General features: G+C 43.8%; 1 long non-coding RNA gene across 7 annotated transcripts; it reads left to right on the top strand.

The window, feature by feature from the left end:
* The first annotated feature begins 162 nt into the window (after positions 1–162).
* On the top strand, positions 163–10,308 carry LOC121436887. Of its 7 annotated transcripts, XR_005972848.1 has the most exons (8): positions 163–308; positions 1,065–1,201; positions 2,231–2,312; positions 4,189–4,344; positions 4,983–5,065; positions 5,335–5,459; positions 7,968–8,062; positions 10,176–10,308. It is a non-coding gene; the product is annotated as an uncharacterized LOC121436887 (long non-coding RNA). The 7 variants fall into 7 exon arrangements; XR_005972850.1 differs by lacking the exon at positions 163–308 and having other exon boundaries at positions 1,122–1,169; XR_005972846.1 differs by lacking the exons at positions 163–308; positions 1,065–1,201 and adding an exon at positions 1,755–1,805 and having other exon boundaries at positions 4,983–5,069.
* Positions 10,309–19,933: the final 9,625 nt, after the last annotated feature.

The raw sequence follows: 19,933 nt of genomic DNA on the forward strand, positions 1-19,933 counted from the left end.
TTTCTGTAGCTTTGGTTTCAGGGGCAAATGTGTTTATTTCACTGGCCTTTTTTAAACGTTGGACTCTGGTTTCAGGGCCAGTGAACTGATTCTAGTCTCAGGGTCAGTGTATGTTTCTTTTGCTCTGGTTTCAGGATTAGGGTGTGCTGCTTTGGACAGAAACGGGTGTTGCTCCCCTAGAAACAGATATGCAGTCCATTGTGGGCCAGCAAGTGAGTGCTGAGAACCCAGTCCGGGTCTTCTGTAAGAGCAGCAAGTCCTCTTAACCATGGGGCCATCTCTGCAGTCCAAGTCATCAAATATTAAACGTAATTACTATTTTTCTACTTTTCCCCATAATGACAATAGACATCTTCTTATACTCAGGTAGGTAAAAGTTTCATTATTATTTACCAATCCATAAAGTTTCATTTCTATGTTAGTTAGGTTTTCACTCCCAACCACTGCCCTACCCTGTCTGCAGGAAATTACAACAATCTGATATTATACCAGCACTCGGGAGGCAGAGGCAGGCGGATCTCTGTGAGTTCGAGACCAGCCTGGTCTACAGAGCTGGTTCCAGGACAGGCTCCAAAACCACAGAGAAACCCTGTCTCAAAAAAAAAAAACAATCTGATATTATAGACAAATTAATATATATGCTGGAATGTATTAGAATAGAACCAGAGTTTAGAGACATCTGGCCTTCATTCATCTTGAATATATGTTTAAATTTATCTATTTTGTTGCCTATGATAATTGTTCATTCTTAATATTAAATGGTGTAGCAATGTATAGCTACACAGAAAATTTTATAATTTATTTTTATTTTATATGTATATATGTTTGCCTACATATAGGTATGAAGAGCACATGCATGCCTGGTGCCCATGGATGCAAAGAGAGGGTATTGGATCCCTTGGCACTGGAGTTACAGTTGGGAGCTGCCATGACAGTCTTGGGAAATGAGTCATTTACCTGTAGCCTGTTGTTTAGGTTGTTTTCAATTTCAGTGTCTTTTATATAAAGCTGGTGTGAACTGAAATAAATAAGTCATTAAAAGAAAATATGTCCTCTTCCTCCAGGTTATATATTTGGGAATGTGATGGTCAGATGACAATTAACATATCAAGAAATTGGGAAATACTTTTCCAAGTCTCTGTCCTGTTTTCCATGGCCACCAGCAGTGGGTATGAGAGTTTCATCCTCCACAACCTGCCAGGTCTTTGTATGACAAGTCTTTATTTCTGAGTATTTTATGGGTGTGTCAAGAGTCCCCTCAGAGTCACCTGTCTCTCTTCCCTAAGTGTTAAGCATGTTGCGGCTGTATGTTTCTCTTAGTGGAGCATCTACTCACCCTTCTGGCCAACTTTTATTTTCTGAAATGTCTATTTTCTTACTGGCTCTTTTTGAGGTTTGGGAAATCTGGAAACAGTAAGACTGTCACCTGATACACAAGTTCCCACATTCATTTTCCCAGGCAGGAAAAATATGTTACTAACATATATTTGGAAGAGTGGACATTTTCTCACTTTATGGAGTTCTTAACAATCCAGTTGTTCATTTAATGAAAGGAGGTTTGTTATATCTAAGAAGTTAGTCTGTAATTCATTCGTTTTCTCCTACACGATTCATGTTTAGGTTGTATTCTTTTCAAAAAAATATTTATTTATTATGTATACAATATTCTGTGTGCATGTCTGCAGGCCAGAAGAGGGCACCAGACCTCTTTACAGATGGTTGTGAGCCACCATGTGGTTGCCGGGAATTGAACTCAGGACCTTTGGAAGAGCTCTTGACCACTGAGCCATCTCTCCAGGCTCTAGGTTGTATTCTTGATCAATTATCTTTTAGATTTCTTTTCACTATGTACTGAGTGTCTGCCTGTATGTCTGTGTGTACGATATGCGCATTTGAGTGCCGATGTCCACAGAGACTAGAAAAGACTGTCAGTTCCCCTGGCTCTGGAGTTATAGGCATCTGTCGGCCACCATATGGGTGCTGGAAACTGAAGTCAGGTCATCTGCAATAGCCAAAGGCACTCTTAACCTCGGAGATGTCTCTAGTCCTGTGTAGATCCTTTGTTTGTTTTGGGTTGACTTTTGTATCCTGAGATAAACAACTTGTCTATATTTATATTTGTGCATGGGGATGTCTGCTTGTCCCAAAATAAGACAGAAGACAGGGCATTGAAGGGGATATGAGAGGGAATACATAGCCCCTCATCCTGTGATCATTTTTACATTTTTAGGACATTCAAGAAGCCTCAGCCCAACTGATAGAGCCAAAATTACCTGCAGATATGATGCAACTATTCCTAAAAACATCTCAAAGTAAGTTTAAAAATAAAAACAAACAAACTGGGGTCTGAAGATAGGGTTCATTCTTTTATATTTCTGAATGTCTTCCAGAGGATCCAGAGTTGATACCCAGCACCTACCCAATGGTTGACACTGTTTGTAACTCCAGTTCCAAGACATCTCAAACTCTGGTTCCCTCTGTGAGCAGTAGGTACTCACTCATGTGGTGCACAAACTTCCCTATGGAAAAACATTCAACAAATATAAATAAATTAATTAATTGTGCTTACTTAGGACAAGAATACTTGTAAAATCACATATTAACCTTAAATTTAATTTACTAAAAGAAATTTTAAAAGCGATAAGAACATTTCAAAAGATTATTTTTTTATTTTTGACTTTTTAATAACATATTGTATATTTTTCCTAATGGGAAAACAGAACCTATTTAAAGACTCAAAGTATTCTTACATGTAATTTTAAAACAATGTAACTCTGAGAGCCATAAAAATCTTCACATTTCTCACTCTTCTGCCCTCCTCACACACCCTTTGTACTGACACCTAATCTCAAGTGTCTCTCTCTAGTCCTCACTCAGGCCGTCATGCATGAGCCATCCTTATTCTGTGTGAGCTTCTATCCACAGGATTAATAAGCTCACAACCTTTGCTTCATCCTGGCTTTTTCTGAAAGTTTTTTCTGCAGCCTAGACCCAGTTTACCAGGGTCAAGGTCATCAAAGGACAGGGTGATCCTCAGGCTGAAGGTCACGATACTGGGCTGCTCCTCCCTACCACTACAGGGAGTCCCAAAAAACCTCGGTGACCAGCATATTCCTGCTTCATTGAAGTGTCTTTGTGTCTTTGCTAAAGGTGTCCCCTCACACGTGTGTGACTCTTCTGTCCCCTTCATATTCTTTTCTGTCTTATTGTCATTACCAATCAGGCACGCTGTCTTCATTTCTCTAGGTTTATAAGGAGTCTGGAAGTCATGTGTTCATCCTCCAAGATTTTTCCTTTTGAAGGTGTTTTCATGCTCTGGTTTTTCATATTCACTATGAGTTTCAGGATAAGCCCATTAGTTTATGAAAAGTCTGTTAGATTTCTGTTGGTATTGCACTGGATCTATAGGTCTTTTTGAGGAGAACAGACACCTGTATCTTCCATTGCATGAAGGTGATTGCAGAGTGAATTCTAATTGGTCTTAATAATAAAATCTGGAGTCAGATATTACGAGGTTGAATCTATAAGATCAGAACAGCAAAGCAGCCAGCTTCCAGTTCTTTCCTCTATGAAATCCTCAGACCAAATGGAGCATCCTGTCTCTACAAGACCTCAGACTGAATGCCTGGATCTCCTATCTCCTCCCACCTTATATTCCTCTCTTCAACAAACCCTGGGAAGAAAAGTGTGAGCCACCAGTGCCTGACTCTCTTTCTGTTTTAGACTGGATCAATCTAGTGTATCCCAGGGTGGCCTTGAACTCGCAGAGATCCATTTGCCTGTACCTCCTGAGTGTTGGGAAAGGTGAGTTCCAACACTGCCTGTCCTCTCTGGCTAACTAGTGGCTATCTGCACACACTGATTCTCAGGCAAGCTTTATTGTCATAGGACAAACAAAATATCACCACAGTCGACGAATCTATACATCTTTACTCTCAGCAATGATTTGTCCCATTCAGTGTCTAGGCACAACAGAGAAGCGGGCAGAGTTTTTCTAATTATTTCATATTTCCTGATGCTATCTCCAGTGACAGGGATTTTAAATTACAGCTTCCACACATTTCACTGTGGTCAAATGTCTGTGGGTAGATTTTAACAAAAGCTCTCTTTTAGGTTGAAATGTCAGGTTTCTTTCTCTATGATGAAAATGTCTTTGAAAACATATATTTGCTTATGTTTCAATTTCAGTATTTTGAAGTTGCAAGTTAATTATGAGAAAAGAAACAAATGTCCAACACCCAGTTTGGGGGAAATTTTCTAAGGCAGCCACAGGTCTAATGTTTGCCCAAATGGAATCTTTGGAATCATAGAGATACTCCTTCACCTCCCAGCCAGCTCCATCAGGTAGGTGTTGAGATCACAGTGGAGAGAAAGAAGGGGATACATGTGAAGAGTTAGGTATGTATGTGTAACTCCAGAAAGATTTGTATTATGTAGAATAATTAGGTAACTTTTTTCAAAATATCTAATAATATTTTTGCCAACACAAAAGGGTCAAGGTTAGTACTCGTGTGTTTTCCCTCTTGTTTTCCCATCCAGTCATGCAGATTTTAGCAGTGTCTGCTGTAGACTGTTTACAGAGGGGGTGTTTTATGGATGGGTCTTGCCATATGGATTATTACCATGACGCCTGCTAAGTGTTGCTCTGATACCTACTTCCCTGTGCAGTTACTAGTATACAAGCATTGCTTGTCTTTGAGTAAAGTTTCCCTTTTATCTTTTGTTTATTAATGGATTTACTCATGCGTTTGTGTCCACTCAGAAACACCCATTTTTTAAAGGAGTACCACTTTGTCATCATTATATACTGTGATGCTTAAATTATCCCATAACATGCCCGTGCAAGGACACACATTCAAGTGGACCTGCTCTTCACTTGTTATCTGTCTAGAATTCTGGATTATCTGACCACCCCCAGAAGACAGTAATCACCAAATGCTAGCTGTCAGTGACACTTTGTCTCCTCTTTCTGTCAATATCAGGTCTCTTCTATGATAAGAACAACAGGAAGGCAGAGAGAACACGCAGAAGGTTGACAAGAAGCTGACATGAGCCCTTGTTTCCAGTATGTGAGTCATCAGTGCCACCAGTGTGTGTGTGTGTGTGTGTGTGTGTGTGTGTGTGTGTGTGTGTGTGTGTGATGTGTACATGGGTGTGTATAGGAAGGGTCTGTGAGATGAACAAAGAAGAGGAAGATGTCACTGCACATCTTTGACTTGACTGGATGCAGACAGACTACTCCATCCCTATATTCAGTACAGTAGAGTGCATGAGCGTTCTCATCGCCTTCTTCCCCTCCCCATGAGATTTCTCTCCCCTTACTCTGCCTTCTAGTAGAACAGGGGAGAAAACAGTGAACTCTCCATGCAAAACCAGCTCCTGGAGAAGAACCAAGTGTGGTGTGGTCTTGTCAGCCTGTTACCTGAGCAAGAGTGACAAGATCATGTGGGACTCACCAGGTGAGTCATTTCCTTTTCTCTTCCCATCCATGTGACCTGCAGCGGATCTGTGATGCCTTGTAGGAACACATCCTGTTGCAGCAGGGTAGCAGCAAGAGCAGCACACTGTGGAACAATGGCATTCATAGACTCCCCAGATGACAGAAGTCTGCATGGGTTCCTTTAAATGACCAGGACTGAAATGGAAGCCATCCCTTCAGACCATTTCCTGAATGGGTCATGCATTTCTGCATCACATTTGCAGGGAGTGCTTATTAAAATGGTAGAAATCTGGGTCCACACTAGACACCGAATCAAACCCTGTGAAGTGTGGTGTGGCATAGCCACTTCTTTCTGATGGCTGTCCACGTTAAAAAGTATTGCTACTGTGTTTGTTATTCTGTCTTCTAGGATATGGAGTCACAGACTGCTTAATTCCATACCGTGTTCTCTTGCTACTCCCGTAAATACCAGTGTGTTACATGGCATGTCAAATACGCATCAATTCCTTCATATATATTTATCCAGATATTCACATACTGGCCTCTTTTGTGAGCACCTTGTTCCTGCACTGTGAAGACTAGCACGGGTTCCTGTATTTTGTGTTAGATAGGCAAACTGTCAGTAAGCAGAAGAAATCAGTAATCAGAGCAATTCCGTGTATTATTGGCGCTTTAAAGATCATAAAGGGGACAGGAAATAGTTGTGATGGAGATTGTGGTACGTGATGTTACCCCCTAAAGTTTTCAGAAGTTAGCATGTGATCTGAGTCCTGAATGACAAAAAGAAGCAAGGCCATGCATAAGCCATGTTCTTGGCGTGCTTGCCCCCATGGAGAACAGTGGATCTAAGAGCAGGGGACAAGGCCAGTGGCCAGAGCCTTGAAGACAATGTGGACACTGCTTGGGGATAGGGTAGAAAGGAAGATGTGTGTCGTTTTCAGCTGACTATGACATTTGGATTATATGATCAGTGTGGAAGGTGAGTTATGGAATTGACATGATTTGATTCCTTTTGGTGGAAGGTGACTTGGCACTGCACAGAGAAAGGCCTGGGGAGGGCGGGATGAGGGAGTGTGTGGAGACAGTGGAGATGGTTCAGAAGACAGGGGAGGGATGGAAGTGGATTGAAAGAGGGATGAAGCCATGCTGCAGTGATCAGCGTTAGAGCTGCCCTGTGCAGCCTTGTCTGGGAGAAGGCAGATAGCACCTGTATGCGCTGTGCATTTTCCTTGTGGAGACGTTGCTCTAACATCTCTGGATTTGTCTGACCACTTGGAGACACAGTGCTTCCGTTTACTGACATCAGTTGTTCCACGTGTATTTGACACAGGGTAGTTTGAATACCCAAACTAGTTGTTGTAAAACTTAGTAATTTAACAACGTGTCAGCTGATGAATAATTTTCAGATGTAAACTTTTCTAAGTAAAACTAACTGTAGAAGAATTTCCAAAAGAATAAGAATCTAACATTTGTCTAACGAAAAGCAAACCTAACGTTTAAAGTATTTTTGAAAGTGGTTGTTCTACAGCATGTACTGCTCTTGGCAGTTTTACGGATGAAGCGAGTAGGCTTTAGGCAGAGTCAAAGTGAAATCAGTCTCTAGGTGCTGCAGCTCCTGCTTGTCCCTATTCTTTCTCCAGGAGACTACTGCCTTTAGAAATGCGTATTTTTGACAGGTGGGCGTGGCACACACATTTAATCCCAGGACTCACGAGACAGAGCAGTATGATGTCTGAGTGCAAGGCCAGCCTGTAATTCCAATTGCATACATCAACATTAGTCTGTCACATATGCAGGAACTTCTGACTGGCATTTAGAGCAGATGTTGTAACTAAAGGCCCATAAAATCAATGAGTGAGCATTCTAATGCTCTCAATTCAGAGTGGTAAGCACAGCTCAGAGATCACAGCTCACTCTGTTTCGTCCTCACAGATATGCCCAGCCTGTGTTTGGAAAATGGGTCCAGCACATCCAGGCTCAGGGAAGCAAAGTTGCTGGGCCTAGGAAGGTTCCACATCTCTCTGACTCTAGAACAGTGGTTCTCAGCCTGTGACTTGTGACCTCTATCCCCCAAACTATCTATCCCCCCCCCCAAACGTCTATCCCCCAAACTATTTCCATTGTGATTCTTACCTCTAACAACTTTACAGCGATGAAGTAGCAACAGAAATAATTTTCTGGTTGGGATCACCACACATGAGGGACTGTATTAAGAGTCATGTCACAGCATTAGGAAGGCTGAGAACCACTGCTGTACAGATATCCAAACACAGAATCCGGCTTCTCAGATATGTCTGGGATCCCTTCATCATTGTCCCCATACTCCTAGGGAGGCACAGCCCCACATCACGACACCCACACTCACATCTCCGTGCAAGGGAAATCCTGTTCTTCTTTCTCCGTCATTTCTATATCCACACACTATGCTATATTTCCAAATTTTCTTTTTTTATGTCTTCAGCACTGAGCTTAAGGATGTGTCTGATTCTTTGACCAACCTTTTTCCTGTTTTGTGATTCTTCTGCAGGATCTGGGTCATTGTTCTGCACACACAACCACAGAGAGTACAACAGCAGCCTCCAGTCCCTTGTTGCTGACCTTTGAGGAAGCTGGGCATGTAAGGTAGGTTTGCTCTCAGGAGACTTGCTCTCGGGAACAGGATGTCCTTGCCAGAGGCTGGACTCGAGGATGCTGCAGCACTTAGATCTGCCCAGCATCTGTGGCCCTGTCCGAAGCTCTTCAAAACTGTGGTGGGAGCACATGTGGGGATTTTTAAAAGTGGTCCCTAGACACTGGTATGGCTCCCCTGGCAGTGCAGGACATTCCCAGCTATATTCTTGATTTTTCTGGTAGCTGTTCAATGAGAATGCTATACCATGAAAAGAAATCACTGGTGAATTTAAAAAGCCACAGTATGGGGACTGGCGACATAGCTCTCGAGGCAGAATGATTGCCTAGAATGGAAATTGCTCTGTGTTCTTTGACCCTCTGGGCATGTTCACCCTCACCTGTAATACCAGCACTCAAGACGTAGAGGCAGGAGGAAAGAGATGTGAGAGTCATTACTGTTTATGAGAGTATGGGTCCCAGCACCCATGGCAGATAGCTCACAACTGCCTTTAACTCCAGCTCCATCAGGAGTCAATGCCTCTGCCCATCATGTGCATACGACAGACAGACAGACAGACAGACAGACAGACAGACATAATTAAAAGTAAAAATAAATCTAAACAAGAAAAAAGAAGAATCAGCTCCAGGTCATTGAACCAAGGGGAAAACACAGTGGAATTTAAAATATGAACATTATAATGGCTAATGGACTTTAACAGTCTACAGTCTTGCTGGAGAGATGTTCAGTGGTTAAGAGTGCATTCTATTCTTGCTGAGGACGCAAGGTCTGTTTCCAGCATCCATTTCCAAAATCCGTGATGGACCGTACCTCAGCTCCAGGAAGGTATGACCTCTCCTGACCTTTGTAGGCACGTGCATTAATGTGTAAATACATACACAAATATACACAACATAATTATTATTAAGTTATGCACATTCTTTGCCTTAAAATCATTTACAAATTAAAATAATTGCTGTGAAACATTAAAGAAAAATGCTCAAATGCCAGGCAATAATGAGAACAGTTTTCATTCGCATTATGTGGCAAATGCGTGCACTTCCAGCTATTTGAACACTGGGGTTACAGGATCATTACTGCAAAGAAGTTTCAGAACAGCCTGAATAGCATAGAGAGGCCCTGCCTCAAAATGAAAACCAAACAAAAACCAATAATATCTCAGAAAATGTGAAATTTCTTAGAAAAACAATCTTAGAGTACATGGTTTTTCAAGAGATGTGGATCATTATAAAATAATTTTCTGCAGGGAAATCAATGATAAAATTACTTATTTCGTGGGAATTCAACCATATACATGTAGAAATGGAATGAAAATGTTACTGGGCCGAGAAGAAAACAGTAGCATTAAGAATGTGTTTACATTAAAATGAATACTTGAGCTGGGGCAGTGTGCTAAGCTGGGAAGACCAGCAGCACTCTGAAGGCTGAGGGAGGAAGGGGAAGAGTCCCAGGCTGGGCTGGGCTGCTCTGAGACTCTGCACTAAACACACAAAGTAGATATCAGGACTATTATCATTCCATTCACTGTGGGAAAGTTTCAGCTTAGTTCTGTCATGGGAAACCATCCTCTTTTCACTGGATGTTAGGCAGAGCCCTGTGTGTCCCTGGCAGACACATTAAAGATTACCATCCCCTAAATGGGGAAGTGACTTCCTCACCACCACATACAGCAAGGCGCACAGAAAATGGCGGCTGGGACTCTACTCAGCTCACTCTCAGGAGATTTCCCTGCAGACAGCCCTGTGCCTTAGGGGTAGGAATAAGCCCAGCAACAAACACAGATTTCCTTATGGTAGTACATGTGCTTTCCTGTGGTGTTTGAAATTTCATATCCAGGAAGGAAAGTACTTTAAAGTGTAATCTGAGAAAATACTTGTGCTTGGGTGGTAAAAGTAGGGCTGGGGAGACAGCTAAATCAGTAAAGTGCTGGCCTTGTGGGCATGAGGCCTTGAGTGTCATTCCCAGAGAGCATCATCCAGAAAATGAAGATAAACTACAGGAGGAAAAGTAGCAGGTGTGGCGGGACATGCTTATGTGTGAAGGTGGAGGCGAGCCCATCCCTGGAGTGTGCTGACGAGCTAACCCATCCTGCCTTGCGTGTTCCAGGCCAGTTGGAAACCTTGTCTAAGAAAAACATCAGGGGGATGGCGCCTGAGTTACAGCACCGGAGGCTGTCTTCTGTCCCCTGACCTCACGCGCGCGCACACACACAAACACACACACACACAATTGCTCACGCACTCACAGGCAAGCTCGAACCCACAATCGCGCTTTGGATAAAGGATTATACACCTTCCATACTTCAGGAGAAGTAGTCATTTTATTGAGTTTCTGGAGTAGTAAAGACGAATGTAATCTATTCTGATGCTCTGTGCATGCCTCTGTGTGTGTGTGTGTGTGTGGTGTGTGTGTGTGTGTGTGTGTGTGTGTGTTTACACACAGAGCTCCACCATCTCTATCTAATGAGGCTGCTTTATGTTAGCCTTAGACTGGGATTGGTCTCCAATCTCGGGTTTACATTTGATATACCTAAGATGTCCAGTTTTATGTGCCAGGAAAGTATAATGAAGTGAAAAAACACTGCCTTATCTTATCTAAGGTCCCTTCAAGTCCAGGTCACAGCCAATGTTCCCTCCCACCCAAATATAGACTCCACTGGGCCCAAGACTCTCACTGATGTAGTTCCCACTAAGGCCAGGAGGTGGCATTCAAACTACATGCCTACATTTATTTTCTTTAAAAGGGCTGAAGTTTTATGGAATAGCAATGCGTTTTTAGTGTGTTTGGAAAGCTGGCACACGTATAGAGCAGTTCCATTTATGGACTGCAGCAACTGTAGTGCTCCACAACTCACTTCATCCTCCCTAAGTGTAAAGTGGGCAGTGCACAAGGGATACAGAGTGGTGCTCTGTAGAGAATATGAATGTGGTGGTCACCTTGAATCCCCTGACTCTGGGATGGATGGATTTCCTAGACTTTCCATCCCCTCTCCAGGAGGCTGTGGTACAGTCCCCAGATCGCTGCCTCCCAGGCAAGTTGTATCCTGGTCAGTCACTGCCATTGTGTTGCACCATGCCTGCTGGGGACTTCCAAGAGCAACCTGGTGTTTGTGGTGTGGTTGCCAAGTACGCTTCCATGGTGTTTGTGGTGTGTTTGCCATGTACTTTTCAATGAATATGCTCTGCATATGGCTCAGATGTAATATGTATTCACCCTTACGATGTAGAACAAGATTGGGGCCCCTTCTCTATTGCAGGAAGATCTCCAAAGTATTTCCTTTACCTCACCATCATTTTGGAGCCACTAATTTGATATTGAAAGAGAAATTATCCCCTGTGCCCTACAAGAAGAGATAACACAGAAGAAAAGAGGCAGGAACCCCAAGTCCATTGACAGCCACAGGACATTGTCTGAGCTACTGTTCTGTTCCTGGGAAGAGGCGCTGTGCTGAAGAGAATTTACAGAACAAAGCATTAAATGGGGAGCTTACTTTCAGTGTCAGAGGGTTAGTCCAGTACCATCACTGTGGGCAGCATGGCAGCAGGCAGCCTGGCAGGGCACTGTAGCAGAAACTGAGAGTTTACATCCTGATCACAGGCAGGAGGCAGAGGGCTTTTGAGACATCAGAACTCACCCAGTGACACGCCTCGTCCAATAGGGCCACACATCCTAATCTTTCTTAAATTATTCACCATTGAAACATTAACCATAGGAGCTTACGGGGACCATCCTCATTCAAACTACCACTGTCATGTAAGGGATTTCCTCTGCCCCATTAGCAGCTACAGAGGGAGAATTGGGGCTGGTTGAATACTCATAAGTGCATTGACTAGAATCTGTTCCAAGATGTCAGTCATTAATACAAGAGACTACTGTGTGACATTTGGGGCAAGCAGGAGGCCATTCCAGTTACTTGTCTAAAATAATGTGCTCTTCAGAAGACAGTAGTCCCCTTTTGGCCCTCTTCATGGACAAACCTGCGTATACTAAAACTGTAAAGACCTTGAGCACACAGGAATTTATGAAACACCATCTGTCTTGGTCACTGTTCTATTGCTGTGAAGAGACACCATGAGCAAGGCCACTCTTATCAAAGAAAGCATTCACGTGCCTTGCTTATAGTTTCTGAGGTTGGTCTGTTACCATCACGGCAGGGAGCATGGTGGCACACAGGCAGACATGGTGTTGGAGAAGTAGCTGAGAGTTCTATTACCTGATCCACAGGGAGAGAGAGGCTGACACTGGGCCTGACATGGGATTTTGAAATTCAAAGCCCACCCCCAGTGGCACACTTCCTTCAATGATGGCACATCTACTCCAACAAGGACACCACATCATCTAAGCCTTCTCAAAGAGTGCCCCTCCTTGGAGACTAAGCATTCAGATACATGAGCCTATGGGGACCATTCTTATTCAAACCTCCACACCACCTCCAGACTCCAAGAGATTTGAGCTCTGTGTTTGCCAGGCGCATATCCCTGGGATGGTCTATGCTGTAAAGCTTCCCTTTTATCCAACATTGATGCTTCCCCAATTTTCTGCAAAGAGGATGTGGGAAATTTCTCTCTTTTTTAGCATAAGGTGACCTTCTCCCAACTTTGTGCTCTTATAGGGGTAACATGAACACAACTTGGCCAGTAAGGTTTCCCTTCCAATTCTGCAGTTGCTTCTAAGATACAGTCTGAGTCATTATACCAGGATATCAGATGTGCACATAGCTAGAGTTTTGTGGAACTCATCAATTTCTCAGACATGCACAGACAGGTGTTCTCTTCGGGTGCTTAGCTGACTTGGGGCAAATGAAAACATCGTGCAACTTACTAAAATGGGAAACTCAGAGATTTGAATTGTCAAGATGCTTGAAGAAGCAGGCCCACTGGTAAAAGGAAGTGTCCTTTAGTCATTTCTTGTGAGTGGGCACAAATATCCACAGGGGAATTTCCTTTTGTAAGAAGCAGCTATAGAATGAGATGGTGGCGCATGCAGACAGGGTACCACCATAATAAATTCCTAATGCACTGAAGTAAGTTAACTATGTACGCCACCGTTGGGGAGCTGGAGAGATAGATGGCGAGAAAAATAATCTGTTAAAATTGGAGGCAAGTGGCCAGGCGGTGGTGGCGCACACCTTTAATCCCAACACTCGGGAGGTAGAGGCAGGTGGATCTCTGTGAGCTCAAGGCCAGCCTGGTCTACAAGAGCTAGTTCCAGGAGGGCTCCAAAACTACAGAGACACCCCGTCTCAACCCCACCCTCCAGTGGAGGCAGGTAACATCTGATGATTCATGTCAGAATGGCAGGATCACAAGCTGTCTAGACAGTTGGTCTATAGCCATGAGAACTGTGGCGGCTGATGGGAATTCAAGGATCCATGCATTCAGGGTAACAGAAAAATCAGTACACTCTGGTTCGTGGCATCTTCTGGACATAATAGGAAAGCTTTTGAAAAATTACATTTCCAGTGATTATCTCTCAAATGAGCCGAGGGATTTTTACAGAATTGCAATCCTTCACATACTATATGGTACATAGAAGGACCTAACCCTAACCCTAACCTTAACCCTTGGGGAGCTGAGGCCATAGATGGTTCATTGGTTAGGAGCGATACTTGCTTCCCCAGAGGACCTGAGTTCAAATCCCAGCACGAATGACAGGAAGCTCAAACCATGTGCAACTCCAGCCTCCAGGATTCAACACTGCTGGACACTGACATTCACATACATAGCCCTCCTCCCCAGGATTAAAGTAAATCTAAAGGCAAAGATAACCAATGAAAATTGGGAAAAGTTTTTCCCTGTCCTGTTATATTTTGAGGAAAAGTTTTGTTTCTGTTCATTAACAACAACAAAAAAGCATTTAAAAAACTTTAAAAGATGCCATTTCATGGTGATAAAATAATCTGTTAAAAATTGAGTCCAGGAGACATCTCCTGATCCATGTGGGAACAGCAGGACTGTTTCCTATCACACACCCCAATCCAGAGCCCCTGCACATACAAACTCAGTGTCTCTATTACGCTCCCACACGACTGGCGGGGATTTTCCACTGTAAACATAGTGAGGCCTGCTACCACATAGCTCAGGGAAGTCCATGAATTCCAGAGCTTTCTGACATTCTTCAGAGGGCTGGACTCCAAGCCCGCCTGTCACCTGGTGTGGAAGGAATACTGAAGGTTCCTGCCACGTTTTCCCCCTGTTTTTTTCTTAATCTCATCTGCTGCTTCCTCTTGTGGAGGTTGTGTGGCAAGAGAGGCTGCTCATCTCAGCAACTGGGAGGACCAGACTCTTCCCATTTCTGCGGCCACCTGGACACTTACCTCACCCTGCAAGAGCAGGGATGGAAGGAACATTGTGAAACACCGCCTCAGGGTCAGAGTTCCCGAAGGAAAGGCTCTAGGGAAACTGGGAACATGGTCACCTCTGCCCTGAGCAGTGTGGACAGCGGGAGAAGAGGGACTGCTTCCTTAAGCAGTAGAAAAATTCATAGCTTTAACAAGAATTTATTGTATATATTTATTGTGCTGGGATGTAGTGTGTTCAAGATCAGAGGACAATTTACAGGAGTTGGCTCTTTTCTTCCACCAAGTAGCTTCCAGGCCTCAAACTCGTTGGGCTGGGCTGTAAGCACCTTTGCCTGGTGAGCCAACAGATGGGCCAAGAATTCCACAGTCTTGGTTCTTCCGTGTGCATGTACCAACCCTGCCATAAAAGAATGCATGTATGTTTCCAATTGGCCAAAATATGCAAGTCACCCAATTTTAGTAGATGTTGTCTATATTCTTCTAGTGTTAGAAAGTAGAATTGTGCCGGGCGGTGGTGTCGAGCGCCTTTAATCCCAGCACTTGGCCAGCAGAGGCAGGCAGATCTCTGGGAGTTCGAGGCCAGCCTGGTCTACAAGAGCTAGTTCCAGGACAGGCACCAAAGCTACAGAGAAACCCTGTCTCGAAAAAAAAAAAAGAAAGAAAGTAGAATTGCTCTTTATTTTCTCTAATTTCTATGTGTGTTCCATAGTTTACATTGATGCCCCAACATATGTCTGGGGTAATTCTGGACTTCATACTCTAGAAGGGAAAGCTTAATGACTGAGTTGTCTCTATGCTACACCCTTTTAAATGGAAAATGTGACAGAAGAAAAGCCCATACATTGCTGGAGGAGAAATTCCATGTACTCCCTATGTAGAAAAACTAGGCAGTGTTGACCAACAGTCAGATGTGAAGCTTCCACAGCTACCGCAGTCCCAGGTACTAAGGAGAGACTCAGACATGATGTACACACGAGAGAACATGCACAAGAATGGTCCCACAGCATAGCTACACATGTCCAAGTGATCCCAGATGACCTGACCCCAGAAACCTCAGAAATCCTCTCTGGAATGGAAAGTTGCAGTCTGTATATTAATCTACGGGTTCTTTGGCAGCTACGTACACGCTAACACTCAGATGTATTGCATAATTCTCTAAGCATCCCCAGATGTCGGGATCCTAAAGACACTGATCTCTCTGAGTGCTCTGAGTGAGTGGACCCCCCACACTGCCCTCTGATGCCCCAACCTTGCCTATAGGGAAACTCCATAGTTGCCTTGAAGTCCTGCAACTCACATTTTGATCACCAGATGGCGCGCCTGGCTCTATTTTCTAAAGGCTAGTTTTCACTGAATAAATTAATATTTTTAATGAAAGAAAAAATACTTCTCAAAATAGGTAACAAAATAATAAGTACCAATATGCCATGATTCTCTTTGTGTATTGTGAATTCTACAAGATTGAGTGAAGGTACACACGCACTCAAACACACACACACATACATTTTCTTCAGCCATGTCATCAATTTATTTCTGTGAATTAGTAGTTTATGGTGTGCCAGGCATCATCATTCTAACCCCACATCTACATGTCTCACACAATTCCTTTTTCCCTCTTGATCTGCTCAAGTGGATTACCATGGAGACCATTCAAAGAGACTGCCTTAAACTGTCTGGTCCACAAAGAAAAACAAATGCTGCCTTGGAAACCAAGGAAAATTTGGCCCATCCTTCCCATATTGCTCGCTATCAGGCCCCAACTCTTCTCCTGGCTATATCTCCCTTACAGAGGGGAGGGAGGATAAACCTTGTGTGGTGTCTGTCTTGGAAGTTATCCTGGGTGCGGAGTAGATTTTTTTCTGATTCTTCTTCCATTTGATAGTGCAGTTAACATGTCTCCATACTTAACCAAGTATGGATGATCTATTAGAAAGCCATTTGTTTAAGGGGGACATTGAGGTGACACTAAGCACGTGACTTCCCTTTCCCACACTGTGGAACTAGAACCAGAGCCACAGGACAAAGAGGAAGGAGAAGCACATCTTCAAAGACAAAGACAGGCAGAGGGTCCAGTCTGAGCATGTAACTCCCCTGATTTTAGGAAATGCTCACCACAGGTTTCTCACATAGCAGTCACCTCCTCTCAGCTCTCCCCGTGGGTAGTCTGTGAGCAAAAAGACACTCTTCTCCATTGCTGGAGAGAATGCAACTGTTCTCCAAGCCTATGGATGGATCTTATGCTAGTGAAAACCACAAGCGTGCATTCTGGGACCAGGGGTCTTTCTTCTAAGGATCCATCCCAAAGAACACGGAAGGAGACACAAAGACTCTGACAGAGCAACAATGTAGAACTCCAAGAGCAGAACTATAAAAATCATCTGTGGGAAGGAGAGAGTGACAGCATGATCTCAGGTGTATCTATGACCCAAATGATGGGGTACGCATGTGCTTAGCCAGGTATGATGGTATGCATCTGTGATGCCAACAGGCTGATGGTAAAGACAAGAGAATAGTCGTTTTGAGGCTATCCTGACCTACATAGTGAGCTCAAGTTTTACCTGCCATATACTGAGATTCTATCTCAAAACAAACAAAATAATTTTTAAGAAGGCAACATGAAGTCCATGATTATAATTATAGAGTGATCTCCAGGACATATTGTGATTACACAACACAAGATGAAGAAATGAGGCCAGGGTTATCTGCCTAATGTTTTCCTCAGTTACATGTGGCACATGGAGGTTAATAAATTATATAACCCTATTTAAAATAAATAAAGTCAGCTTTAACAAACAAAATTTAACCGTACTTATAAATGTCACCCTCAGCACTGCTCAGATTTCCAGTGGCCAACAGCCACAGACAGCTAGTGCTTCCTGGGCTGGGCAGTGCAGACCCAGAGCATTTTCATCAATTCAGAAAGGTGCATTGGGAACAGAGAGTGCACACCTTTATTGTGAGTGGGAGAATTGATAAAATATGTATGCTTGTGCTTTGAAACACTGGATAGTTGAGCACCAACCAAGAAAAGAAAATGATCTCCTATAGAGTGCCCTGGAAGAAACCAGGACAGAGGCTGACATTTATGCTCTCGAAGATGCTGAAGTACTCATTCCATGCACTGGTTCCAATCAACTACTTATCACCAACAACTCCATTGCTCAGATTGAGTACACTAAAAACACTGCCCCCTCAAAGATGCCTGGGGAAAATGGCTGATTCCAGATTTGGGGCCAAGAATGCAACAGAAAAGTGCACAGTGACCTATCTCATCAGGAAGAATTTGGAAAAGACTAAAAAGTCCGTGTTAAAATGGAGATCTTCACTTGAGTGCAGCAAGTCAGACTTATCAGGGAGATGTGGAATATTTTCTCTTACAGACTGAATTAAAGACCAGATGTGATAGTAGTAGCCAAACCTACTATTTTATAATATATATGAGTTTAATTGGAGTTACCTGTCAAAAGGGATGCCATGGATTATTAAAAAGGCCAGTGCCAAGTGTGGAATACCCCCTCCATTGGTTGGTCAGGGCTCTTCCAATGATCCCCCAAGACAATACAGGTCATTGTCATTGCTCTTGATTCCTATTGCTTAAGACACCACACACTTTGGCCACAGGGTATGGAAAAATCAAGTTGACACTGACCAGAAACCTTCCTTCCTATTACCTAGTTTTCCTGTTACCAGAAGATACTACCAGGCTATTGAGCGGAGGAAAGTTGTCAATGTTCTTATTCCTCTGTGAACTACAATAATGACCAACATGGCAAGATATACCCATGGGTCAACAGTGGCATAAATATCATAGAGGTAACCAAGTAACTTTATGTTTCAATTTAAGGCCCACTCCACAGGAGGAAACACTTGCCTAGTACTATAAATCTGATCATGATCCCATGGTTGGCGAGTTCAGAGGTCCCAGAGGTGAAACTACTACCACTCACACCACCACCATCACCACCACCACTAACACCACCACCATTACCACCACCACCACCACCATCACCATCACCACCACCACCACTAACACCACCACCATTACCACCACCACCACCACTAACACCACCACCATTACCACCACCACAACCATCACCACCGTCACCACCACCACTAACATCACCACCACTACCACCACCACCACCACCACAACCATCACCACCACAACCACCACCACCATCACCACCATCACCACCACCACCATCACCACCACCACCATCACCACCACCACCATCACCACCACCACCACCATCACCACCATCACCACCACCAAAATCACCACCACCACCACTAACACCACCATCACCACCACTAACACTACCATTACCACCAACACCACCATTACCACCACCATCACCACCACTAACACCACTACCACCACTCACACCACCACCACCACTAACAACACCATCACCACCACCACTACCACCACCACCACCATAACCACCACCACCACCATCACCACCACCATCATCACCACCACCACCATCAACACCACCACCATCACCACCACGACCACCACAACCACCACCACCATCACCATCATCACCATCATCACCACCACCACCATCACCACCACCACCAATACCACCACCACTATCACTACTACTACCTTTACCACTAGTGCCATTACTACTACTCCTCTGGTAGGTGAACATTGTATGACACTTCCAGGTGTCACTAAGGTGAGCAAGTATTGCTGGAGAGATGAGAGAAGCTTCTTCATCAACTGATGTGTGTCATTAAATCACCAAGTTTCACGATAAGGGTCATTGGGTTTCCAAACCATCCAGGGAATGTCTCAAAAACACAAGAAACAACTGTTATCAGAAAACAGCACCACTATGTGGACATGGAGCCAGAAAAGCCCAGGAATTTTTGCCCCGCCTCTTCCCCATAAGCCCCATATACAGTCACTGCCCTGCCAACAGCAGCCATGGCCAAAGGTTCCACTCTCTACACACTGCAGCTGCATGGCTCCCGTTGACCATAATGGCTGTTCCAACCCACTCTCGCAACAGTTTCTACTCAGTTCATTCTACACACAATAACATAACAACAACAAGAATGAAATTGTGACTCTCTCCAAATCTTCCTTTCATAGTCATAATACAACTGAAAGACTATGAGAGTCATCTACCCTTTCCACCTCACACCGACATGACTACACTGTCCGCCAGCCTCTAGGCTTGTCCTCTGCTCGTAGACCAAATGAGGTCCATGTGGACAAGCCCACCAACAAGGCTTGTATATCCCTTGTTCTTCTTGTCAATCAGGACTCGAGTCAAATGCTACCTGATGAAACCGACCTTTGGGGGAAACCCCACCTACAACAATTCCCATCACAGCCATTTTATGTCCACCTTGAGTTCTTTAAAGCACAAATAACATATGGAGTTGCTCCAATTACTGCTTTCCTCTACTTACTGACAATTTAGTCTTCTAACTCTGCTAGTCTTCTCAGTGCAGGAACCCGGTGCTCACAAAAGAGGCCACTATGTGAATATCTAGATAAACATACATGAAGGAATTGATTTATCTACTTGATATGCCATGTAACACA

The sequence above is a fragment of the Microtus oregoni genome, unplaced genomic scaffold (genome assembly GCF_018167655.1).
Source record: "Microtus oregoni isolate MIOR12 unplaced genomic scaffold, Mior012 000050F_006, whole genome shotgun sequence".
In the NCBI taxonomy this organism is placed as follows: Eukaryota; Metazoa; Chordata; class Mammalia; order Rodentia; family Cricetidae; genus Microtus; species Microtus oregoni.